Source organism: Lepidochelys olivacea, assembly GCF_965140295.1.
Source record: "Lepidochelys olivacea isolate rLepOli2 genome assembly, chromosome: 1".
Classification (NCBI taxonomy): Eukaryota; Metazoa; Chordata; order Testudines; family Cheloniidae; genus Lepidochelys; species Lepidochelys olivacea.
Window position 1 is genome coordinate 78,303,070 of NC_140411.1, and position 27,284 is coordinate 78,330,353.

The 27,284-nt window shown below is 38.8% G+C and overlaps 1 long non-coding RNA gene across 2 annotated transcripts in view; it reads right to left on the reverse strand.

The window, feature by feature from the left end:
* LOC311528743 overlaps positions 1-27,284 on the reverse strand; it is a 174,861-nt gene that overhangs the window by 107,146 nt on the left and 40,431 nt on the right. The gene's annotated exons all lie outside the window — the stretch shown is intronic.

Here is a 27,284-nt window from a genome sequence, read left to right on the forward strand (position 1 = left end):
CTATTACTGTAATTCATATGTCTTCACACTATTAACGTACAGCAGTTTATACCAGAGTAGAAGGACCATTTCTCTATTCCTTTGTGGCAATACTTATGATCCTATGTCGTGCATTTGAAATTGTGTGCTGAGCTAAACCTGTTTTACATCACGTGCCATTACATGGTTGTGCAGTTCAGATGATGGAATGGCAGAATAGTGGATTGCAACACTCAAGACATATTCATAACATTTCAAAATATCAAAATAGGGGCCCCAAATGCAAAGTGAAAAAGCCTTTGTGCAAACCACTATTTAATATGGAATATGTTTATTTAATGTAGAACACACATGTCTTTTTTTTTTAACTTTTGCTGCAGATGGGCTTTATGTAACCATGGTAAACCCTTAACTGTATCATGTATAAAGTTAACACTCAGTCCGTAAAATTTAATTTTCACTCTTCTGTTGATCTACAAAAGAGTAAAAAGTAATGAAACAGGAAAGGCTTTTAAATTAAAACCATTGCTCTTTTTTAACATAATGTATCTTTTCACCTTACTGTAATTGCATCATGTGAAACATAAAGAGCTGTAACCATGAATATACCAGCATCATATAACTTTGCATTATAAGGAAATATTTAGGTTTTGTGTTATGTAACCCAGAACTAATTCTCATACTGAAGTCTTGCCAAATTGGCAATAAAGTGTGGGAAGAACAAAAACTTCACTGTGGATTACACCACAATAAGAAGATTAATTTACAAAATGCTTATTACAGACTAAAGTAAATGTTATAAGTGCTTAGTCCATACAACTGCCTTTAGATAAAACATTCTGGTAGAGTCATTCATCTAACAAGCACAGTTAATCTGACTGGGAGATCTGAAAGATTAAGAAGGGCTTCAGAGACTGTTCTTCTACTTTAGCAGGAAAAAAGCTATAAATGACTAATGTTTTTTCTCCTTAAATTTTCTTGAAATGGCAGTGAGTTTTTCTCCTTTTATTCTGTCACTTTCATAAATGTCCAGAAAGACCTTTGTTCATGTAGCGTAATGCTTTCAACATTGAAGTGAATCTAAAGTATTTAGAGAATGGTCTGACTGTCCCTAAATTGTACATCTTGAATTGCTCAGAAAATAATATGCCTGTTCAAATATAGGCTTTTGCTTATATACAATGAGCAAAAATGTCCTCTCATGTGGTTGTGAGCCCACTGAAGCTGATGCACTTGTATTAACTGATAAGATGTTTTGATCTTTTTATGCTGCGTTAATAAAGAGATTCACAAAATGCTACACTGGTAAGCTGAACTGAGTTACTCCTAATGCTTTCAAACAGAGTCTACTGTTTTGTTACCCTCACACATCCTCCAGATAATCTAGGTAACTTCATGATACCTGTTTTTAATGGCCACTTGTGTGAACCACTAGTGTGTGCAGTAACAGGCCTGACAAGATCATCACCTGAAATTGGAGGGCCTGTTTCTTCCCTAAGACACCTGTTCTACACGGGTATATGTCCATTGCCTTCAGTGGCATTACCTGTGATGTACGATGCTCTAAATGAGCACAGAATCAAGCCAGAAATGCATTTGGAACTTTTCCGCTGCCCATTCACCAGCCATCTTCAAACTGTAATGATGGCAAAATATGACACTGAATAAGAGGTGAACAGTTAGTGTTGAAATCAATGAGAGTTACATGCTGAAGTACCTTTGTGAATGCCACCCTTAATTGTTTACATCACGACTACCACATTTTGAAGGTTACCATAATATAAATAAATAGATGAGTAATTATGGCTACAAAAGGTTTAGCATAAAAAGATAACAGTCCTGTTAAAAAATGGACAGGATACCTCCATATTTGGCCTAAATATTTACAAGGTATCTTTAATATTATCTGTAGTTCAGTATAATACTTACAGGATTTACAAAAGGGAAAGATAGTTTTCACAGATTAATTTAGATCAAAAATAGTCAGTTTTAAACATATAAAAAGAGTTCTGATGAAACAATTATTAATTAATTATTATTATTATTATAAGTATGATACATATTTAATTTATACAAATGTCAGGATTTGCCATAGCATTTCTAATCTTGCAAACAGGTATAATTTATCCTAGATTTCTTGTCAGAAAACTTCGCATAGACTCAATTGTATGGTATTCTTCAAAAGTAGCAACAAAATGTTGATATAAAAGAGCACCTATGTGGTAGGACATCTCAATAGAGTTCACAAAAAACAAAATATGGTATTTGACACCCCTTATGGATTCAATATTTTTTTCTTCTGAAACATAGAGTTAAAAATCAAAAGGGAAACAAAACTAAGGAAAAAAAATATAAGAAAATTATACACAGCAATGGTTAGTTGGAGAATGACCAAACAAAAGTGGGGAGAGGGTAATAAAACTGAAAGTGATAAGAAAATGATGATGTTAACTGCTCTGATGTTGTGTAATAACTGTGGGGAGTCAAAGATCTTGTTGATAGAAATGCATACATCTGAACTGTAATAACACTTACAGGCTGCTGAAATCCACTTCCTTCATATAATTCCACTCTACATGGGAGGAGGCTCTAGTTACAACCTTTATTATGTTGTATGAGGCATTCATCATATTAAAATATAATTACATGTTTGTGAGTTTAGTTTCAAAACTGGGACTTATTGTTTAGTACAGGCTGGAGAGGGAAGTACATGAGGGTGGAGAATATGTTTGTGTGGAGGGGTGTCCCTTGAATAAAGGGAAGTCTAGAATTTGGACGATGTTTCTTCTAGATTGAAAATGATGTTATTGGATGGATGATGGTCGAAACAGAGTGTTGTTTTTACTGCAATTATACTTCCTTGTGAATTTTATTACCTATGTTTTGTAGTGTATATTTCTGCCATCGTTGGTTCTAGTTTTGTTTGAGGATTTCCACATCTTATCCAAGTGAGATATTTAAGAGAAGCAGCATGGTCTAGAAATTGGAGCAATGGCGGAAACCCATTCTTGATACTGTCACTGACCTACCCTGTGCCTCAAATTCCACCTTTGTAAAATGAAGATATTAATTATTTATGAAAGCTTATACTTAACTTAAATAATTGTATTATTAGAAGCAAGAGGAAGAACTTTCATTAAGAGGAGTTTAAAAACATTAGCTGAAAGATCCCAATTCATCCTGAAGGTAACTCTGATTACTTCAGTGCATAAATTTCTCTCCAAGATTCTGAGACTGAAGAGAGTGATTTTGCCTCCTCCTTGTCTTCATCAGAAGTGGTAACCTAGAAGTACTTACAGTTAATCTACAAAAGGCTGTAGATTATTCAGTAATCCGCAATGCAGTCATTGAGGATGCGTAGATTTCAACTTGGAAAATGTACACAATGAAGGTTGAGCTTTTTGACCTTAAATATGTGTCAGTTGTTCATGGTTAGTATACTTGTTCCCCAGTAAAATATAAGAAAGGCTTTTTCTGTGATCTAGATTGAGAATAAAGCCAGACTATAAAGCCAATTAGTTCTTAGAGACCCACACAGATTGGATTCCAGGAATATGCAGGAATATGCAGAATATGGCACACAGATTGGTTCATGATATCGGGCATGTAGGAATGAAATCAGGAGGGCCAAATTGCACCTGGAGCTGCAGCTAGCAAGAGATGTCAAGAGTAACAAGAAGGGTTTCTTCAGGTATGTTGGCAACAAGAAGAAAGCCAGGGAAGTGTGGGCCCCTTACTGAATGAGGGAGGGAACCTAGTGACAGAGGATGTGGAAAAAGCTAATGTACTCGATGCTTTTTTTGCCTCTGTCTTCACTAACAAGGTCAGCTCCCAGACTGCTGCGCTGGGCATCACAACATGGGGAGTAGATGGCCAGCCCTCTGTGGAGAAAGAGGTGGTTAGGGACTATTTAGAAAAGCTAGATGTGCACAAGTCCATGGGGCCAGACGAGTTGCATCCGAGAGTGCTAAAGGAATTGGCGGCTGTGATTGCAGAGCCATTGGCCATTATCTTTGAAAACTCGTGGCGAACGGGGAAAGTCCCAGATGACTGGAAAAAGGCTAATGTAGTGCCAATCTTTAAAAAAGGGAAGAAGGAGGATCCTGGGAACTACAGGCCAGTCAGCCTCACTTCAGTCCCCGGAAAAATCATGGAGCAGGTCCTCAAAGAATCAATCCTGGAGCACTTACATGAGAGGAAAGTGATCAGGAACAGTCAGCATGGATTCACCAAGGGAAGGTCATGCCTGACTAATCTAATCGCCTTCTATGATGAGATTACTGGTTCTGTGGATGAAGGGAAAGTAGTGGATGTATTGTTTCTTGACTTTAGCAAAGCTTTTGACACGGTCTCCCACAGTATTCTTGTCAGCAAGTTAAAGAAGTATGGGCTGGATGAATGCACTATAAGGTGGGTAGAAAGATGGCTAGATTGTGGGGCTCAACGGGTAGTGATCAATGGCTCCATGTCTAGTTGGCAGCCGGTGTCAGGTGGAGTGCCCCAGGGGTCGGTCCTGGGGCCGGTTTTATTCAATATCTTCATAAATGATCTGGAGGATGGTGTGGATTGCACTCTCAGCAAATTTGTGGATGATACTAAACTAGGAGGAGTGGTAGATACGCTGGAGGGCAGGGATAGGATACAGAGGGACCTAGACAAATTGGAGGATTGGGCCAAAAGAAATCTGATGAGGTTCAATAAGGATAAGTGCAGGGTCCTGCACTTAGGACGGAAGAACCCAATGCACAGCTACAGACTAGGGACCGAATGGCTAGGCAGCAGTTCTGCGGAAAAGGACCTGGGGTGACAGTGGACAAGAAGCTGGATATGAGTCAGCAGTGTGCCCTTGTTGCCAAGAAGGCCAATGGCATTTTGGGATGTATAAGTAGGGGCATAGCGAGCAGATCGAGGGACGTGATCGTTCCCCTCTATTCGACAATGGTGAGGCCTCATCTGGAGTACTGTGTCCAGTTTTGGGCCCCACACTACAAGAAGGATGTGGATAAACTGGAGAGAGTCCAGCGAAGGGCAACAAAAATGATTAGGGGTCTGGAACACATGACTTATGAGGAGAGGCTGAGGGAACTGGGATTGTTTAGTCTGCAGAAGAGAAGAATGAGGGGGGATTTGATAGCTTCTTTCAACTACCTGAGAGGTGGTTCCAGAGAGGATGGTTCTAGACTATTCTCAGTGGTAGAAGAGGACAGGACAAGGAGTAATGGTCTCAAGTTGCAGTGGGGGAGGTTTAGGTTGGATATTAGGAAAAACTTTTTCACTAAGAGGGTGGTGAAACACTGGAATGTGTTACCTAGGGAGGTGGTAGAATCTCCTTCCTTAGAAGTTTTTAAGGTCAGGCTTGACAAAGCCCTGGCTGGGATGATTTAATTGGGGATTGGTCCTGCTTTGAGCAGGGGGTTGGACTAGATGACCTCCTGAGGTCCCTTCCAACCCTGATATTCTATGATTCTATGATAACTGTACCTGCTGATGCCATTATAACTGCTTCTGCAAGGTGATTTTCATTTAAAAACTCTTCAACTTCTGTACCTTCACATGGAGAGTTTTAATAACCTGCACTATGTAAGAATTTAAAAATACAATTTCTCCTAACTACAGAAGAGCACAGCAAACATTAAAATAAGTGCCCAAACTATTGTTATCGATTCATATTATGGCACCATAAAGTCACATCACAATGAAGAGAAAACACAGCACACGGGAGTCATTAGCCATCAATTTTCCTCTGTGTTTCACAGTTGCCCAACATATGGGGGTCTCAGAATGAAGTTTCTGAATCCAGCATGTTAACATTTGTAGCGGGGCGAAGAGAAATGTGCTGAGAAAACATCTATTAAAAACAAACAATGAAACTGGGGAAGGTGTCACCATGAGCTCTCCAAGAAACTCATACATGGCTAGATTCTGCGTTCTGCTTGCATATGTGCAGGTGGAGTGGGACAGCTTTGCCTTCTCCAATACTTGTTCTTCTTGAATAAAAACCAGGCAGAATTCTCAGGAATGCCCACTGGTGCTATTGTTCTGCACTAGTTCTCCATGCACACACTGCAGACAGGATGGTAAGCTACATCCAACAACAAGGCATAAAAGCAGTTGGCTGGGGATGTACAAAAGGCAGGCAGGGTCCATTAAGGATCCTAAGGTAATTCTGCATCTTATACTTCTTTGTCAGCAGCTCTAAATTGAGGCTGAGCTGGGGTTGCCCAGATCAGGCAGGTGGACCAGATCAGGGATCTGTCTCCCTGATGCCCTTCCAGTCCCTCTCCAGCACCAACTTCTTCTCAGTGCATGACGGCATGTAGTCCATTAACTTCCCTGGACAGACAGCTTTAAAAATATCCGAGAAAGGAAAAGATTAAAAATAAAAATTTGGCTCTCAGTACTGGTAAACAATGTTCCTTTCTGAACTGCTTTCCTAGTCAGCAGGCAGGAAAGGAGAAAGTTAGCTAATAACTCTAATGATTAATGATAACACATGTCACAATGGATTTCAACATGAGAAAAAAATTCACAATGCAAAGGGTTTTACTAGGAACATTTTTCCTTTTTATAAAGAGAACAGATGTTTTGCAGTGGGAAAAATGTAAGTTAACTATTGTATTTTCCAATCCAGATATCGATGTTGAGCCAAGAGAATGCTTGACCAGCTAGAGTGATCATGCTTGAGTCCAGATTGATGGACCATCTACAAATAAGTACTGACCACCCTAATTTCACTGGTGACTCTAGCAAATACTTAATATTTTATTTATTATTTAAAATCTTATGCGTGTATTATTTTTGTATAGTACTCTTCACTACAGCACCTGCGTGCCTCAAATACATTCATGCATTAATCCCCAAAACACCTAATTTGAGGGAGGGAAGGAGGATTATTAAGAAGTTAATATGAAAGAGAGTGAAACTCCAAAAATGAGCTTTTTTTTAAACTTTTAAATGTTCAGAGAACATCTTTTCTACACTGTCAGCTTCCCTTCAGTACTTCTAGTGATATTGCTCAATTAACAGAGGCATACTCTGCACACTGCCAGTGACTCAACCCCCAATCAAGCCAACTGGAATGGTGCTTACTTTCACTGCTAATGTTTAGCTCCTCTAGGCAGCAATCATTCGGTCTTTTTTGGTCCTTGTTGGACATGGGGAATTTTCTTAATTATTGCATTTGTAAAGTAGATTTGGGCTAGCCCCTTGCTCTAATACAGCAGATGTGCACTATATACAAGCACTTTTTAAGATAGGTGAAAAATTAATGATACATCAGGAGAGCAGAGGGATTTGAGGCATTTTGCCGTTTTTTAAAGCAGTGAAACCTGTTCTTCTCCACTACACATTGATGGAGGTAGCTCTTGGTGTTTTCATTATGTTTACTATGCTTATATTTGACAGTTAAAAGAAGGTAGTTCTTTCTCCTTTAATATCTGAAGTATGGGATCAACCAGCTTATGCAATGTATAAACTCACTCTATATCTTTAGACTTCATATTAAGGAATCCTATGAAGCAGCATCTGTTCAGACAGTGAAAACTTTCATGGCAGCTCTTCATTTTTGTAAGTGAAATATTCACTATCTTGGTCCACAATTCCTTTTTACATTGGAGTTATACTTGTATTATTTCTGCACATTGAACTGACAAGCTGCGTTAACTATATGTGAATAAAATAACACAGTACGAAAAGCAAGATGCCTATCGAAGTAGGCTTTTATTCACTATTGGAGGAATGTTCTATCTAGGTAACAACAGTCAAACAATGCTCTTTAGTTTCCAAATTGAACATTGCATACTGCCTCACTTTTGATATAATTATTTCACATAATTGTTTCTGTCAAGAATAAATGAAGCTTTAAAAGAACAACACAATCATTACAAGCAGAACAGCCTAAGATATATATTACAGAGGAACTTTCACCTTCACATTATCCAGAGTTGCTGTTAATGAATCAGGGAGGCTACAAAAGTGTAAGTGGTTAGGTAAGGAAATATCTGCAGAAACCACCCCCAGTGTAATTTGAAATGTTCTCCTGTCGCTAGTGAATATCCACTAACTGGTGCTTGTTTCCCTTAATTTGTTCAGCATGAGTGGAATCCTGCTAAGGAGGCTAAGCTGGGATGAGATCCAGGATTCATGTTCCCTAAACTAAACTCATTGTCCATTTATTGAATAAACGTTCATTCTTTTTTGCATATTTCTCTGAGTTCACATGTATACGTTGCATCTTATTATTAATACTATATTAATCATATTATACTGTAGGAAATAAGGATAGGTTTAATTCTTTTAAAAGATTATCTCTGCCTAAGATGTAACTACTACTATTTTGGGTAGGTGGAATAGTGCTAAGGGGGGACTCAAAAGGCGTCCGGGGTTCAATTCCCAGCTCAGCTACAGACTTCTTGTATGACCTTGGGCAAGTCACTCAGGTAGACTTTCAAATGTGGCTAGTGTGTTTGAGTGCTAAATTTGACATGCTTAGAGCACTCTTATTTTCAGAAAGTGCTAAGCACCCATCCTATGAAAATTACACTCTTTTAAGGTGTTTCAAGATAGACTCCTATTAATCAATAGGTACCCAGAATCAATCGCCATTTTCTTTATATTCTTGGCCTAATTAATCTATCCTGTGCCTCAGTTCACCAGTTGTAAAATGGGGATAGTACTTCCTTGCCTTACACAGGTATTGCAAAGATAAAATCCATTATTAAATGTGAGACACTCAGATGCTCTACTGTGAAGGGCCACATATGGACCTAGACAGACAGGCTTTAATAGTCAATCATCTTATCTTCCATGGTGGTACACTGTACCACTTTTAGAGATATAATTAAAGGATGTGGTAATCCTAAAAAGTGGTATTATTGTTATTGGGACTGCGATGATCTAGCTAAGTGTGGTTTCCTTACTGTGCTACATCTTGCAAAATATATGCTCATCTACACAACATATTTGTTTGTTTGTTTTTGCATGGTAGCGCAAGCCCCACAAGCCCCAGTCTGTAGACTCAGACTTGGAGGCTCACTTCTGTGGCTTGCAAAGCTATACCTGCAATGTCTCCACTTCTGGATCAGACCCTGAGTTGTCTGTTTTTATTGTATTTATCCAGTACTTTCTCTGTCCTAGCCTATTAGGGTGTTTCTACACTGTAATTAAAAATCTATAGCTGGCCTATGCCAGCTGGCTCTGAGCTTGCAGGGCTCGGGCTAAGGAGCTGTTTAATTGTAGTTTAGATGCTTGTGCTTGGGCTGGAGCCCAGGCTCTAGGATGCTGTGAGCTGGGAGGGTCCTAGAACTTGGGATTTCTGAATGTCTACATTGCAATTAAACAGCCCCTTAGCCCAAGCCCAAGTCAGCTGGCACAGGCCAGCGGTGGGTTTGTAATTACAGTGTAGACATACCCTTAGATCCCTAGCTTCTTACTACCTTTGTATGCTGGGGCTAATTAGATCCATATACCATCAATCAAAACTAAATTCCCAGATCTTGAGGCAAGACATAAATCTTAAGTGACTCAGGAGAAGAGCCTTGCATTCCTACACAGGCACTTGAGTCTGCTAACCTTGTTACATATGTTCCCCTTCCAGCATAATACCTTTATATTCCCCTCTACAGCATATACAGGAGCCAATTCCTGAACTGTTAAATTGCTGCCAAAAATACAGTATCCTTGCTGCCTTTCGCTTTTTTCTCCCCAGAGAGGACATCCATGACCCTGTGGGCTTGTCCTGGAATCCAAGAGGCAGGAAAGTCACAGAATATCAGGGTTGGAAGGGACCTCAGGAGGTCATCTAGTCCAACCCCTGCAGGACCAATCCCCAACTTTTGCCCTGATCTCTAAATGGCCCCCTCAAGGATTGAACTCACAGCCCTGGGTTTAGCAGGGTGATGCTCAAACCACTGAGCTATACCTCCCCCTTCAATCACCCCTGAAGACAGCACACCATGGTTATGAGTGAGATCCCCCAATGGTTGACTCATTCCACACCCAACGCATAGCAATTACAGTTGAGGGATATGTCTGAAGGTCCCTATGGACACAAGCAGCCTTCTTAAACTCAGCTGCCTTTAGCAGCTCATTCTTTACTAAGGGTCCCACATTACTGTTTGGTCCGTCTCCACATGTATGAAGCCTAATGCTGTCCCTGCTAGAGCAGGTCAAAAAATAGAAAACATTTTTCACAAATATTTCAAAATTTTCAAAGTTATTTGTATTCCCCAGGAGTTGAGGGTGTGACATGTTCTAGGTTTTTATTCCTGCAAGGTGCTAAACACTCAACTTTGTTACACATCAAGGGAAAGTTTAGAAAGAGAGATGTTTTCATGGCTCTGATCACAGGCAGAAAGGGAGGAACTGGAAACTATTAGAAGGGGATGGGGGCTTTTATTGTCATAGTTGGGTCTGCAGCTGCCGCGAGTTCTGAAAGCCGGTGAAGTCAACAGAAAGACTCCCATTGACTTCAACAGGCCCTTGATACACACATTTCTATAATGTATTGTTTTCAAATCATTCTGAGGTACTTGTTTTTTTATAGTGGAGTTCTCAAGAAGATATTCCACAAAGGGGAATCTTGCTGTTGCATTATTTAAAGATACTTGTCTTGTGTTAGTTTTGTTAGTATATAACACAAGATGTGAAACTTCAGAACCTTAATAGTGTTAGTATCTGCTTTGTCACCATTTTATTTTAAAATGTCCCAAACTAATGGCATACCTTTAAAGTGAAGTAATTTTCAAGGCAGCAGGTTCTAGAACAGGTTATATAATAGATGTGCCCATTCTTGGGTACAATGGTATCCCTGAAGTAGTACTATCTAAAATAAAAGTAAATTTATTTTTGTAATGTTCAGTGACTGAAAGAAACTTGAATGATCATTGTATGAGTGGAAATTAAGTACTAAAAACAAAAGATCTTATTATCTCCAATATTTTCACCATTCCCACTTGCATATCAATATTTGCATACAAACTTAGTTAAGATGGTTACAAAGTATTGGCCAGGCAATAAGGTAGCAAAAGCTGGAACGTCCTATCCTACTCATGCATGGCATAAAGTTGCACACTGAGTTTTTATACTCTAATTGCATAAATGTCTTCAAGATGCAATTTCACCTTTCTGCAAGATATGAATGATCACGATTTTTCTTACTGTGTATCATATCCAAAGCTGTAGTCTTCAGTATTTATAATAGAAAAGGAAGAGTGTAAGATGATCGGATGGTCTTCTGATGGAGCTGAGCTACTAAGTTTGTGTTAATAAGATAATAATGATCTTGAAGCAGAGTTTGTAGCATTTAAGTTGAGAGGAAGACACAGTTAGATTACCTTTTCTTAAATTTAAAGCAACAGTAATGCTATTTGTTCTTGAAATATGATTACTTTTTGAATGCCACAGAACAAGTCCATAATTTAACATAATGGTTTCAAGGTGATTTGCTTTTACAGTAAGAAATCCTGTGTTGCACTTTTCCCACATGTTTCCTAAACATAATCACATATTAGCTGCAATTTCCTCTGAAACATGAGACTTAATTATGCTATGGAGAAATGCTTCTTCTTATAAAAGATGTAAAATACCACAGGTATCTAGTTTATACTAATACCAAGATTGGAAACTCATTACCACTAAAAGTGTCAGTTCTGATGAAGCATTTAAAAATATTCCCAGAATCAAATTCAGAATGTCTTTACTAAGCTGTTTTATAGTAGAGAGTACCATTGGAAATGTGATGAGTCTTCATGTAAAAATGCTGATTTGAATTAGATTTAGAATATATGTCATCCTCAATTAGCCTTCCCTTCATCAAAATGATCTCACAAACACAGAGAATGAATCTTTATTTCCTTCTTTGCACATGGGAGGTCATTTGTCAGATTTAATATACTTCTACCTATGTCTTCCTACATGCTTTGGGTTCACGATGGATGACCACAGACTTCATGGGGAAAAAAAATCACAGCAGTGAAACCTGAATTCTATTTGTATTAAATGCTGAATATGTTTAATACTTTATTTTGTAAATTAAAGCAGGACTTACTGAAATAATAGTAAAGAATTTTTACATTAATTCCCTTTTAGAGAAAAAAGTTCTAATGTCTTCCAAAATAACTTTGTACTGTAAGTTAATGCTGGTGCTTAAAAATGACAAGATATACATTCTGTAAGATTTCAATATTTTTCTTTCCTAGTAGACTGACGGTTATTATTTTGTGGGAGGAGTTTAATATCAGAACGATTGCCTTTTGTACTTTAAAGGCAACACACAACATACGTTCAACATGTCTGGCTTTTTGCACTTCCACAGTACAATGTGGCATATGTATAAAATAATTAAAAACAATGCGCTGCTGAAAGAGTAACTGGATATTTATTTTCAGAATGTTTTCCATGTAAAGAGTTTAGGGAAAATAAAGTTTTTCTTTACAGTATGAAAGTAGTTGGAGAAAGAATCAAACAATGAAAGAATAGTAAAGAATATCACATACTGGGTATGGAAAACAGGATAAGCTCAATATATTTTAAAAATATTGGACCCGATCCTCCTCCAATGTAAGTCAACGTAGTTCAGTTGCAGTAAATGGAGTTTTGCCAATTTGACATTTTATATTAGATTTAGAAAACTTGACTTATTAAGGAACTGTCAAAACAAAAAGAAAAGATAAGCCTTATTTAAGGACTTTTCATGTTGTTTTTGGATATTTAAAAAGGAATCCCACAATAAAAACATACATAAATGTTCAACTTCTTATCATTATATATAAATACTTTCTCCTGAATCTAATATGAACTTAATAGAAAAATCTATTCCATTCTTAAGTTTGTTTTACATTGTGTGCAATATACTTCAATTTTATACACAGTACCTGCATCTCAAGAAATCCAAACTGAATTGTTAAGCCAATTTAAATTTAAATGTTAAACATATTTGTCTTTTTAGCTTCATTGCTTTTTTTTTTTACTGCATTTTATAGTATTCCTTTATTTTGTGAGATTATTTTATATTTAACAAGAAAACACAGGAAAAGGAAGTTACCTATATATTTTGACTGGACAACACGCAGCTAGCATGTTACTATTTAAGTTTTGTATGTTTTGCTAAATATAAATTATATGTAGCATCTTTCCAAATTTTATAACATAAGCATAAAATATAAATATAAAATAAGGATGGTTTAATTAGTTACACCTCTTAATGTAACAACCTATTGTACAGGATTTACAAGTTATTTCAATTTCAATATTTCCTTTTATCAGCTCTGTTTTGGACTATGGTGCATCTATGTGTGTTTTAAGTAAGTAAGTAATACTATGGGCACAGATTCATCCCCACAGATAAGTGTTCAAATAATGGTTAGTGCAAATGATAGAATGTACTTATCTAAGTGCATGATTTGTGGATACAAGTATGTACCATAATCATATAATCAAATGTTGTAATTTATGGGCACAATAACCTGCAAATACAACTATTTGCAGGTGCAATATTGAGATAATATTTACTCATAGCTGTGAATAGAGCTAATAAAAAAGGTTGAGCATGTTTCAGGGAATTTTGTAACAAAATGTTTCCAGTATTTTTAATGACAAATTTCAATTTTTTTTTAAATTTTTGATGAAAAAACACTAAATTGAAAAACTGAAAATATTTCTGTTTCAGAAACCAGTTTTAAATCAGGGTCCCCCCACCAATCTCTTTTTCTCCTCTTTTTTTCTTCCTCTCCACCCCCCCACCCTACTTTCCTCTTTATTTTGTTTCTGTTTTGCCACTGGCAGCCTGATGTTAGGAAAAAGAAGAAATGGGGGGGGGCAATTGTAAAACTAAAAATTGAAAAAAAAAATTTCTAAAGCTGAAATATTTGTAGGTACTTTTTCAGGACAATGGAAATTTTCTGTGATTTTTTTTTTGAAGGCCATTCTTTATCAGAAAAAAAAATAGTTTTGAATTAAAAGTTCAGCTGGATCTAGCTATGAGTAATCTTCTGGCTGATCTTAATCATATCTCTTTCACCTAAAAATTAGGGGCCCAATCTTCAGCTGCTGCAAATCAGCATAGCTCCATTGAAATCAATCCTCAGAAGGTCAACCTCTTATCTGACACCTGTAAAGTGGAAGTGACTAAATAAACCTGTGCCTCAAGTGATTCTTCCACATAACTGTTATCTGTCAGAAGCCCTTGCTTAAGGCATCTGTCTGTGTTTAACCCTAGTATCATATTTCACTAGGCACAGTAACTGTCTTTGTAGTCCTCGTGGTGCTGCCACCAAGTTTTCTTCATGATTGTTTCCAAAAGCTTACAGAGCTTAGCGCTCCAACTTGCTCTGGCCCCAATCCTGGAAATCACTTAACCATGAGCTTATCTTTCAGCATGTGAATAAGAACATAAGAATGGTCATACTGGATCAGATCAAAGGTCCATCTAGCCCAGTATCCTGTCTTCCAACAGTGGCCTACGCCAGGTGCTTCAGAGGGAATGACCAGGACAGGTAATCATAAAGTGATCCATCCCATGTTGCCCATTCCCCGCTTCTTGGCGAACAAAGGCTAGGGACACCATCCCTAATAGCCATTGATAGACCTATCCTCCATGAATGTATGTAGTTATTTTTGAACCCTGTTATAGTCTTGGCCTTCACGACATTCTTTGGTAAGAATGACTGTGGTTATAGTCACATGGTTACATGCTGAGCATCTGCAGCTCCTATTGACTTTGAGAAAGTATGAATTGCTGTTGAAAGCACTAGACTGAGATGAAGAAGGACTTATGTTCTCTTCCTAGCTCTGCTACCAGTCTGCTAGAAAGCTAAAACTGAGCCATACCAAAATTAAGGGACAGTATTTAAAATCTGAATGGCTGATTCTAGCTGAGCATGTGCCATTTCAGATGTTCTAGCAATATTTACTGCCTTGTTGACTCCTATCTTCAATCAACTTACATTGAAAGGGAAAATTCTGCTCTGAAATCCTGATGGTGGCTCCTGAATCTGATATTATGTCCTGATGGGAAGTCACTGGTGGTTCCATACACAGTGGGGAATCATATTCTCAGAACTGAGAAACATCATGTGGCTCAGAGTAAAATATTGAGTGAACCTCTTACATATATTAGGCCATATCCTATCCACCATACTTAGACAAATAATCTCAATCAAAGTAATGCGAATAATCGCATGGGTAAAGTGAGCAGGATTTAGCCCACCAAATAGAACATTCCTGACATCATCTCCTCTAGTCACGTTGGATTCACAAAGAATATAGATGATATTGATGATGTGAGGATATTGGGCCACATTATTAAACTGTCCAAAACATTGCCCACTCCAGAGATGATTTCCTGGGATATAAAGAAAGTGTTTGACCACAGGTAGGTTTTATTTTATATATTAAGTGATTTTGACTTTGATCATGTTTTGGCCCTTGTCCCTAAGACAGAATATGCCAAAAAAAAAAAAGATTCTTATTAATGCCTTGCCTCAGTTCTTCTCTGCCCTCAAAGAGAAAAAAAGAAGAATATTTTTTTATCACCCCACCATCCATATGTTCCAGCAGTTACTGGCTGGAATTGCCCCTTGTGGGCTGTGGGATGCCAACATACGTGAAAACAACCTTAACAGGCCAATGGAGAAACCACTTTTGCCTTTGCTCCGTGGTAGACAGAAAGCAAAGGCCCAAGAATCTGTCCCCATCTTTTACTATATAAGAACATAAGAATGGCCACACTGGGTCAGACCAAAGGTCCATCTTGCCAAGTATCCTGTCTTCCGACAATGGCCAATGCCTATTGCCCCAGAGGGAATGAACAGAACAGGTAATCACCACATGATCCATATCCTGTCGCCCATTCCCAGCTTCTGGCAAACAGAGGCTATGGACACCATCACTACCCCTCCTGGCTAGTTCTTCTTTGAATCCTGTTATAGTCTTGGCCTTCACAACATCCTTTGACAAAGGTTGACTGTGTGAAGAAGTACTTAATTTTGTTTTAAACCTGCTGCCTATTAATTTCATTTGGTGAACCCTAGTTCTTGTCTTATGAGAAGGAGTAAATAACACTTTATTTTTCCACACCAGTCATGATTGTAGAGACCTCATTCATATCCCCTCTTAATCATTTCTTTTCCACATTGAAAAGTCCCAGTTTTATTAATCTTTCCTCATACAGAAGCTGTTCCATACCCCTATGCATTTTTGTTGCCCTTTTCTGAACCTTTTCTAATTCCAATATATCTTTTTTGAGATGGGGCAACCACATCTGCATGCAGTATTCAAGTTGTGAGAGTACCATGGATTTATGATATTTTCTGTCTTATCATCTGCCCCTTTCTTAATGATTCCCAACATTCTGTTCGCTTTTTTGACTGCCACTGCACATTAAGAGGATGTTTTCAGAGAACTATCCACAATGACTCCAAGATCTCTTTCTTGAGTAGTAACAGCTAATTTAGACCCCATCATTTTATATGTATAGTTGGGATTAAGTTTTCCAAATGTGCTTTACTTTGCATTTATCAACACTGATAAATTTCACTGGCTAAATTTCATGAACATCTTTAAATGGCAAGTAGCTGGAACATATATATTTATTTATCAGCTTACCAGACCACATACCATTTAAATCATATGTGTGAACCAGATTCTCAGCTGTGCTGAGCTCACACTGTAAGTGTTACATCTAGCTGATTGATGTCACTGGCACAACTCTCAGCTCAAACTTCCTTTTCATTCCTTTGATATTGGGGCTGCCAGGGACTTAAACAGCCCCTGGTGTAACTGAGAACAGCCTATGGTTTGCTATGACTACATGTTGCCACATGTTGAGGCTCCAACACACACCTCTGGCCTCGCTCCGCCCTGCTAAGCAGGGCTTGTGAGGGGTCCTTGGAGGACAGTCTGTGGCAGTGTTCTTCAGCTCCTTCACTGGCAGAATTCTGCTGCAGTTGGTTTGAAGATTTTGCCATCCCCTTTTGCTGCTCCAGCCCTTTTACTGAGGGGCCTGAACATGGGTGAGAATCTCACCCAATAGGATTTAAACAAGTGCTTAAGTACTTTTCTGAATACAGGTGCTTTACTGAACTGGGACCAAAACTTATTCAACTAATCCTTACCCATGCAAGTGGCCCTGTTCGTATGTTGAGTGTTGCATGTCTAGGTTTTGATATTTTCTTGCCTGTTTTATCTGTTTTGTTGTCGTATTTTATATGAGGATTATTCAAAAAGGAAACAAAGTCTGAACATACAGTTTCTAATCATAGACAAATGATGAATCATGTTATAATGGACTAACTACAGATTGGAAGTCAGAACCTCCTGTGATCTAAACCTAATGCTACTATGGCTTTGGGGAAGTCACTTGAACTGTATGTGCTAAATACTAGTTTCTAGTCCCAACCAAGTCAGTAAGAGATTTGGATAGAAGCCCATTTAAGTAGTAGTCAAATTCTCCTTCTATTGAAGTCCATAGGAGATTTGTGACTGACATTAGTGGGAACAGGATTAGACCCATTGTGCTGTTACCACATTACTTTGCTTGAATAATTTTTATTTTGAAATTTGTGATGAAGACAAATTGATAAGGGTGAAATCAGATATACTACTGGAAAAGTGATACAGACAGGCTAGAGTAGTTTTAATAAATAATTGTTTTTATTTGTGTTAAAGAAGCACCTAGAGGCCCTGCAGTATACAGAAATTGAGAATTATTTCTTTAAATAGTTTATGAACTCTTTAACGGCCTTCTGAACACTTCCAGAGCAGCAGTGTATGCATTTCATATCTGTTTAGCAAACATGATTATTTGGATCCACTGTCCTATGTGGTTCCTTCACATTACCTTTGTAGTGTAAAAAGCAAAAAGACCACAAAAACTGGCAATAAGGATTCCTAATTCAGGAATAGAGTGAAATGCAGAGTTCCTGCAGAGGCCGAATGAAAGCGAAACCAAAGGAAAATGCAGCTTTCAGCCAGTTTGGGACTGAGAGTTAAATGCTTGTTTAGAGAAAACACAAAAAAAGGGGTTTACAGGTCTGTCTCTTGAGGGAGAATGGACTTGCATGATAGCTCTGTTGAGGCCCACCTATATCAAGAGGCTGGAACAGTATATAATTGCTAATAGACTAACTGATGAGAAAAAAAGTTTTACTGAGTGTAATAGGGTCTAAAACTTGTGGAGACTAGAAATTCTACAAAATCACCTATTCCCAAAACCAATGGTGATTGCAGTGTTTCTGCATTTGTAAATGGAATCAAAAAGAAAACAAAACAATTTCTGAATATGTGGCTGAATTAAGGAAATTAAGAGAACATTGTCTGTTTGGAGAGAGCTTCAATGATGCATTAAGGCAGTGTTTCCCAAACTTGGGATGCTGCCTGTTCAGGGAAAGCCCCTGGTGGGCCTGGCCGGTTTGTTTACCTGCCATGTCCACAGGTTAGGCCAATCACAGCTCCCACTGGCCACAGTTCTCTGTGCCCAGCCAATGGGGGCTGTGGGAAGTGGCGGCCAGTACGTCCCTCGGCCCGTGCCACTTCCCACAGCCCCCCTTGGCTGGGTACAGCGAACCATGGCCAGTGAGAGCTGTGATCGGCTGAACCTGTGGACGCGGCAGGTAAACAAACCAGCCAGGCCCGCCAGGGGCTTTCCCTGAAAAAGCGGTGTCCCAAGTTTGGGAAACACTGCATTAGAGGACTGGTTAGTGTGTGCAATGAAAAATGAAGCAATCCAATTTTAAAGCTAATTTAACCCTAAAAATGTGAGCTAGAAATTGCTATATCAATAGAGACTCCTACTAAAGATGCCAGAGTGTTGCAACAGTGTCATGTGTAACAAATAAACTAGTAGAAAGCACAGCATGGACAACAATTCAGAAGTGTATTCTTTTGTTGTGGTAAACAGTGTCACAATGAAAATGTGCAAATGATATTTGGTCAAGGACAAATTCTCTATGAACTCAACAAACTGGCAGAAATGTGCAGATCAGTGCAAAAAGCACAACAATATCACAAGAGCAATATCAGGTGATTTCAGATTTATCAATTTACAAATGACAACACAGAATCCACTGAAACTGTTATAGCATCTCTCAAAATGTTTAACTTAGAAAACACCAAACAAAGTATTTTTTGTATTTCTTTACAAGTGAAAGGAGTAACACTTAAAATGAAGCTTGATATAGGGTCTGCTGTTTCTGTAATTTCATAGCAGGATTATCAGAGACTATTTCAAGAGGTACAGTTGCAAAAAAATCAGTACTACTAAAAATATTGGTCCATCACTGATGATAATGATATTGTCACAATTCTTATCTATGGCTATGCATATGACTCTGAAGACCTAATCCTGATGCACAGAGTTGGCCACACTGAGGGTATGGGAAGTCTCTATCTATGATGTTTGATGATGCAGCTCTGTGGCACCTTTCATATGCAGCTTGGAGACTTTTTTGTCAATCCCACTCAAACCTGGTACATATTGATCTTGTGAGAGACAGCCACTGAGTCCTGTTCTGAGTCATTTACTCAAGTCCTTTGAGACTGAGGCCAGACCACTGGAGACTGTTCTTCAGGTTATCTTTGAAGCGCTTATATGTATGCCCCTTCTTTCTTTTGTCCTTACTTAGCTCCCATACAAAATCTATTTTGGGAGACAGTGGTCTTCCATTCTGATGACAAGTGCGGTCCACCTAAGTTGTGCTCTCAATCACATTACCTCAATGCTGGTTGTGTTTGCTCTCTCAAGGACGTTAATATTGGTCACTCTGTCCTGCCAGTGAATGCTCATTATTGATCAGAGGGAGTGCATGTGAAATTTCTCAAGCTGTCTAATGTGCCATCTATAAAGAGTCCGTGTCCCAAAACCATACAGGAGAGATGTTATGACTACTGCACTGTAGGTCTTCAGTTTGGCGGAGAGATGAATGTTGTGTTCGTTAAGGACTTTTGTTTGGAATTGGCCAAGTGCCTGGCTGGCTTTACTAATTCTAGATGCAATTTCCTTATCAAGGGAACCATCACTCAAGATGGTGCTCCCCAAACACTTGAACTGATCCACATTTTTCAGCTGCATGCCATGGATGAAGATGGCTGGAGCTCCAACATTGGATTGAGGAGCTGGTTGGAACAAGACCTGAAAATACTAAAAATATATCTGATATGAAAGGATTTTGAACTGCTCTATTTTATTATCAAGCACAGCACTGGAAAACATTGCTCTGCCCCCATTACCTGAAAAGAGGGGGGAAACTGAAATAAAATTAATTAAATTAGTAAAAAAGGGGGTGGTAGACCAAAACATTAAGATGCATACATTAACAAATAAGTATGTATTAAAGAATAAGGTTATTATTTATAGTTTAAAAGTTTGATAATTGTAAGTGTGAGTACAATGTGGCACACAGTCAAGGATAGTCCATGTTGGCACTTAGCTATCTATCTATATAAGACTGACCTAGTCTAGTCTTATTTACAAATGGAGACTGAGACCAAGACAAGAAGTACCTCACCGTTAACACATGCTCCTTCTCTATAATGGGCTAATGTTTGGAATAGCATCCCTATCTGCTATTTTGCAGAGAGCCATGGACCAAGCCTTACAGTGCATTCTCATAGACTCATAAACTTTAAGGCCAGTAGGGACTGTCATGATCATCTAGTCTGACCTCCTGCACATTGCAGGTCACAAAACATCACCCACCCATTCCGTGTTACTGGGATGATATAGTTGCCATTGGAGGTAGTGGCAAAGAGCACCTTAAGAACCTCCAAAAGCCACTTGAGGCTTTCTGAGTATTGGCTTAAGGCAAATAAGAAAACTGTTAATTTTTCAATGATTCATTTACATATCGTGGCCACACTATTGACAAAGATGGCTTGCATAAATACCACAACAAATCTGAAACAATCCTTAGGGCACTGTAACATGGCATGCACTCACCACCATGGGACCTCCTGCTGGTCATCCATGAATTAGGTCAATTCCAGCCTTGGAGCACCTCCTGGTTACCAGTGTCCTCCTACCAGTACCTGCTTTCTCCTGATCACCACCACTTGTAGCACTTCAGGCCCCATGTCCCCCCCCCCCCACCGGATCCTGGTGCCCCTTACCTTGGGATGCTGCTCCACAGCAGTGCCCCCACACTCTGGATCTCCCCTCCCAGGGGAACCCCAACCCCCTATACCCACCTTGCCTCAGTGGCTACTGCCAGTCATCATCTAGCCCCTTCTCTCAGGGGCAAACTGCAGTCTGTAATGGCCACTCATCCCTGGTAAGGGGGGTGGACCTGCTGCCTTTCTATCCCCAGCTGCCTCCTTGCAGCCCTAGTACCTCCCTTGGCCTTTCGCAAGGCCTCAGCCTGGAGACTCACCAGGCCAGAGCTCCTCAGCTCTGCCTGCTGTTACCCAGCCCTACTCTGCCTCAGGTACCCTGCTTGCTTTCCCAGGCAGCCTTATCCTCTCTGCTCCCCAGCTGGAGCAAGAGTCTCTCTCTTACCTCTAAGCCTGCCCTTTTATCAGGGCCAGCTGTGCTCTAATTGGATCAGCCAAACCTGTGGCTGACTACCCAAGCAGCCTCCCTTGGCTGCTTTTAACCCCTTTCTGACTGGAGCAGGGTGACCACACCGCTAAAGGCACCAAACCATAAAATGTGTCACAATTAAATTATTTTCTGGTGATAGTCAGATGTTGTCATAGGCTCTTGCCTAATATAGCAACAATGTTACATTCTCTGAATGAACTTGATGGACACAAGAGGAGTTGGTCCATGCAGCATACCAAAACTTTTGATGAGGTCAAGAAGCTTATAGCATCTGACAGGATCCTTACACACTACCTTGTCTCTTTGCCAATAAAATTAGCACATTATGCTTCTCCATAGAAGTTCTTGGTTCAGACTAGATAGTTTAAAAGTTTCACCAATATCTACATGGCAAATGGTTTACTCTTGATACAGATCATCAGCCTCCAATTTCAATTTTTAACCCAAAGAAAAAGTAACAGTAATGGCTGAAGCACAATTACAGAGATACATGATATGCTGAGGTGCTCACTGTTAGAATATTGAGTTCAAAAGTACCAACCCATATACAAACGCAGATGACTTGTCACATTTGCCTTTTGAAGTGGCAGGTAAGGATACTGAAGTGGAACAAGGGACAGGCTATATGTTCTGTATGGCACAAACTGAACTCTTGCCAGTGACTAACACCATGGTGGAATACAAAACTAAAAGTGATCCAGTGCTGGTTGAAGGGATAGATTTATGCACACAGTCAATTGTTTCCAGCTTTCTTCGCTCAAGAGTGTATCAAGATTGCCAAAGTGTGGCATCAGAATGGCTATTCCTGGTTCTCACAGGCTTATTGAAGCTCAATCTTTTATTTTCGGTAGAAGGCTGGAAAACATCTAACAGACATCAGATAATTCTGAAACCATTTGATCGGTTTTCAGGAGGCAATGCTTTGGAGGCAGGGGTTATTATGCCAAATTTACTGTGAGAATTTAAAACAAATAGTTGCATTCTCTATATTTCATTTTACAAATATGTAAATAATACTTACTTTAATAATAATATAATAAAAAGAATACCACCTGTCACCAAACCAACTTTTAGTTTGTTACTTGAGAGAAGAAAAGAGGCATTGTATCAGACTTTGAACAGAAATAATTTATCAGGTATGACAGAATTCTTAAATTAATGCCTCCTTAAAAATATCTTAAATATTGTGTAGGATTTCCTGCTCTGCTAAATTCACTTTGTGCCACTCAGTGAATATTAAAGGAGGTGGAAGACTGCAATGGAGAATTTCCACTACACAGGGGGAGTCCTCATCAATGGAGGTGGTTTCTCTATCTCCTGTGCCAGTTCTTGTGGTCACCAGGTCAGGAGTGGAGAGGGGAAGAAGGCCTGGCAAGTCTTTTCTATGCCTGATTCTTTGCTGGTGTAAATGCAAGTTGGGCTATGTGGCTGAAAATCAGGGAGCTATGACTGACTCCCTCACTGCCCCTTTCCCCCCAGTGGAGTATCAAACTCTATAGGTCCAATTAGTAGTCAAGTGAGTAATCAATTTTAGAGAAATGAAGGGGTATATATTAGAATATTGTATACTGCATGTGTGCAAACTGTATTAGGAAATAACAGAATAACTCACAATAATTCAGAAAGCTGCCTTTACTTTATACTATTCAATAAATATCTCTTCGTTTGGTTAGTATTTAAGAAAACTGCTCTTACAAGTTAGTATTCATTTTTGTATTTTTTAAATGAATTACCTGATGGAAAATTTATCTTCAAAATGTCTGTCATAATACAAGTTTCTACCCAGGCATTTTACTGTAGCTTATCTCTCTACATTTTTACCTGTTATTCAATATAATATCATCATGTCTGTAATGATAAGGTTGGGAAAATAACCTTTTTGATACCATGGATTCTAATTCTCAAAAATCTCTGGTGATGACACATTCATGTTGACATTTATACTGACTCCATTTATGACAGACTGAAGGTGATGAACAGGCCCCTCCAAGAGGTCAACTTGTGTCAAGTCTGGTATACAGACTGTCAAACACAGTGAATATAAGGCTGCTAATGAGGAATTAACTAGACGGAATATGGCCATTTTACCATTTTCATGCAATCCAAACCTGTTAAACAATGCTAATCAGGTGTTTATTAAGTGAAAGCATTATGCCAAACTTGCTGCACCCCCTACCGTATGTCAAAGAGGTTGTAAAGTATTATTCATCAGATTTAAAGCTAATTAATAACAGTCATTTAGTGAACCTTTCTTTTCTTAGCCCCCAGCTAAGTATATGTATCAAGGTTAAACTAACACATACAATGCTTTAAAAATAAAGTTTCAGTTAAAAAAAAAAACCTAGAAAACTCTATTACAATTCTGAAAGCTGAGGAGTTTGCATGAAATCAAACTCCTTTTATTTTATTTTGTGAAGCCAGACCTATGAAAGAAAAGTTTGATTAATGTCAAGTAATTTAACAGTGAGCCAAACAAAATCTGTAAGGGAACAAGATGACCACCTTAAAAAAGTGCCATGCCAGTTACAAAATTCCCCAGTGCATTGTACATGCCTCTATCGTTGTTCAGAGTGACAAAACTTTTTTTATACTCTTCCCATGCCATTTTACAGCTCCTTACTAATTAGCTCTTCTCTTTTTGTTTTGTTATGTATTTATCAGCTTCTATCTCTACATTATATTTTGTTGCGACTGCAGAATGAATATAGAACTGCTGGCATATCTTACACAATTACATTTTCCCTAGCTATGTGCAGTTTCACAGTGAATAATAGGGAATGTTTTTATGGTGTTGTAAAATAAGTGTTTAGTATGTCTTGGACAAGTTTGTATCTGTATGTTTTATAGCAGTGTATGACATATAGGCAGGACGTCGATAAGCAGAAACAAAGTTATCTCCAAATATAGGACAACATCTTCAGCTGATGTAAGTCAGCATAGTTCAAATGAAGACAACTAACCAACGTAAGTTAGAAAAATATCAAGTGTTATGCATCTATATTTTACCATCATGCATGGTACCCAGACAACAACAAAATTAATTCATTATGAAATTTACCATTACTTCTCTTGTCAAGTAGGCCTTGCATAACAAATCCTGGTAATAAATCTCAAATATATATACACACACACACACATTTGGAAGCTTTTTGTTCTCTCTCCCATACAATTATTATTTAGCACAAGCAGTCAGGGGTTAAATAAAAAGGAATCTAAGACATGCCCTACAATGCAAGGATGATTATGACAAACAGGAGCATGCATGCAAGTACCAGTTAACACAATGAATGTTTTTATTCATCATTAGAGAAATACCTTGAACAACAAACATTCTGCTGCAACCCATAGCTTGTTCAAAGGCCATTGATAGGGTTGTTAAGCCCATATTGTAGGAGGATACTATATAGTGTAACATTAAGTATTGTGTCTGTGATTCTAAGCCGATAATATATTTATCCTAAGGGGCACTTCTACTTCTAACTCTGTTGTATGATAATAGCTTACTTTACACCACATTTGCAAAACAGTGAAAAGGCATTTGGTTCTGCAATTCTGATTAAAGTCAATGGAAGTCCCTTGGCTATACCTCAGAATACTTTCTGACATGTTACCCAACAAGATGTTAGCATCTTCCTTGTGATTACCATGGAAGGGGCAAAAAGGTCAACAAGGAGCTATGACAGAGTTGGCATGGCTTGATGTCCATGAGTAAAGAGATTCTGATGTCTCCTTTCTTTTCCTTTTAAGATAAAGACTCCCCTTCATCTGGGGGAGATCTTTGGGCAGATGCTGTGTCAATGAGAGTGCACAGTTGTGAGAACTGAGTCAGTGAGGTAACTGATTTTATTCAAGATTTTTTATATCAACAGCAGTTAGCTTTGTGATTCCTGAATTTCAGACTTGGCATGTTTCTATTCTGAGCAAGAAATAGATATGCTTATGAGCAGCAGGAAATGTGACTGTCAAGGTTCCTTCCCCACTCTGAACTCTAGGGTACAGATGTGAGGACCTGCATGAAAAAAACCCTAAGCTTATTTTTACAAGCTTAGGTTGAAACTTCCCCAAGGTACAAACTATTTTACATTTTGCCCTTGGACTTCATTGCTGCCACCACCAAGTGCCTAACAAATATATAACAGGGAAAGAGCCCGCTTGGAAACGTCTTTCCCCCCAAAATCCTCTCAAATCCTACACACCCTGTCCTGGGGAAGGCTTGATAAAAATCCTCACCAATTTGCATAGGTAAACACAGACCCAAATCCTTGGATCTTAAGAACAAGGAAAAAGCAATCAGGTTCTTAAAAGAAGAATTTTAATTGAAGAAAAAGTAAAAGAATCACCTCTGTAAAATCAGGATGGAAATACCTTACAGAGTAATCAGATTCAAAACACAGAGAATCCCTCTAGGCAAACCCTTAAGTTACAAAAAGACACAAAAACAGGAATATACATTCCATTCAGCACAGCTTATTTTATCAGCCATTTAAACAAAACAGAATCCAACACATATATAGCTAGATTACTTACTAAGTTCTAAGACTCCATTCCTTTTCTGTTCCTGGCAAAAACAACACACAGACAGAGAGAGACTTTGTTTCTCCCCCCCTCCAGCTTTGAAAGTATCTTGTCTCCTCATTGGTCATTTTGGTCAGGTGCCAGCGAGGTTATCCTGGCTTCTTAACCCTTTACAGGTTGAAAGGGTTTTTCCTCTGGGTAGGAGGGATTTTAAAGGTGTTTACCCTTCCCTTTATATTTATGACAGTGACTGTGATAAGTGTGAAGTCATTAGGAAAGCTTTGTGATAGCAGCATGATATATTTTAAAGTACTGTGTGTATATATATTATATATATAATGAATCCTGTATTTCATAGCATATATCTACTTGTTGGTTTAGACATAAAAGAAGATAAGGTTCATGCAATACCTAATTTTCAGGTGTCCTGACCCCACACCCCAGTGGAACCCACAGCTTTAAATTAGGTATTCACGCTCCTTATACAATGCATGATGTCATTCAGCCAGCTGACTGGACAGCCACCTAAACTAGTCAATAAAAAATTCCAAGGAGTGGGCTATGGCCTAAACCAACCACTCTACGTGAGTTAAACACCTAATCCAGGCCAGATGGATGTGCCTATCTCTGCATGAGAGTCTCAGCCAATAACTGTCTCCTGGAGTTAGGTGAGTGCCATGATTATTGGATTATAGAGTGATTCTCACTCCCTCTCTACCCCAATGCATATTTAAATTATTTATACACAGTGGAACAACTTCAACAGAAGAGACTGAGGAAATCCACCCCAGAACACCCATTGGTCTAGGGGTTAGGGCACTTCCCTGATAGGTGGAAAACCCAAGTTAAAATCGCTGTTCTACCTCAGACAGAGGGAAGAATTGAAACAAGGTCTCCCACATCCCAGGTGGGTGCTTTAACCACCTATCTAAAGGTCATAAGGAGATCTCCTGCCATTTTGTGCCATACAAATGAAATACAGGCAAGGGAACACCTAATTTGAGAATCACACTGGAGACAGGCATCAGGGTGCCTAGATCAAAGCAGCTGTGTGCAGAAACATAGGCACTTACGGAACTTTAGTAGTGGGAACTTAGGTGCTGAGGGATTTTTGGTGCCTATAGGGTTAGGCGGCAGCTCAGCAGGGGTTTTGAGGATCTCAGTGGTGCCTACATGTTGTACGTAAGTGCCTAATATGACAGGCAGCTAAATCCTTTTGTGGATCTGGTATCTACCATATAAGAGCTAGACCATTTCT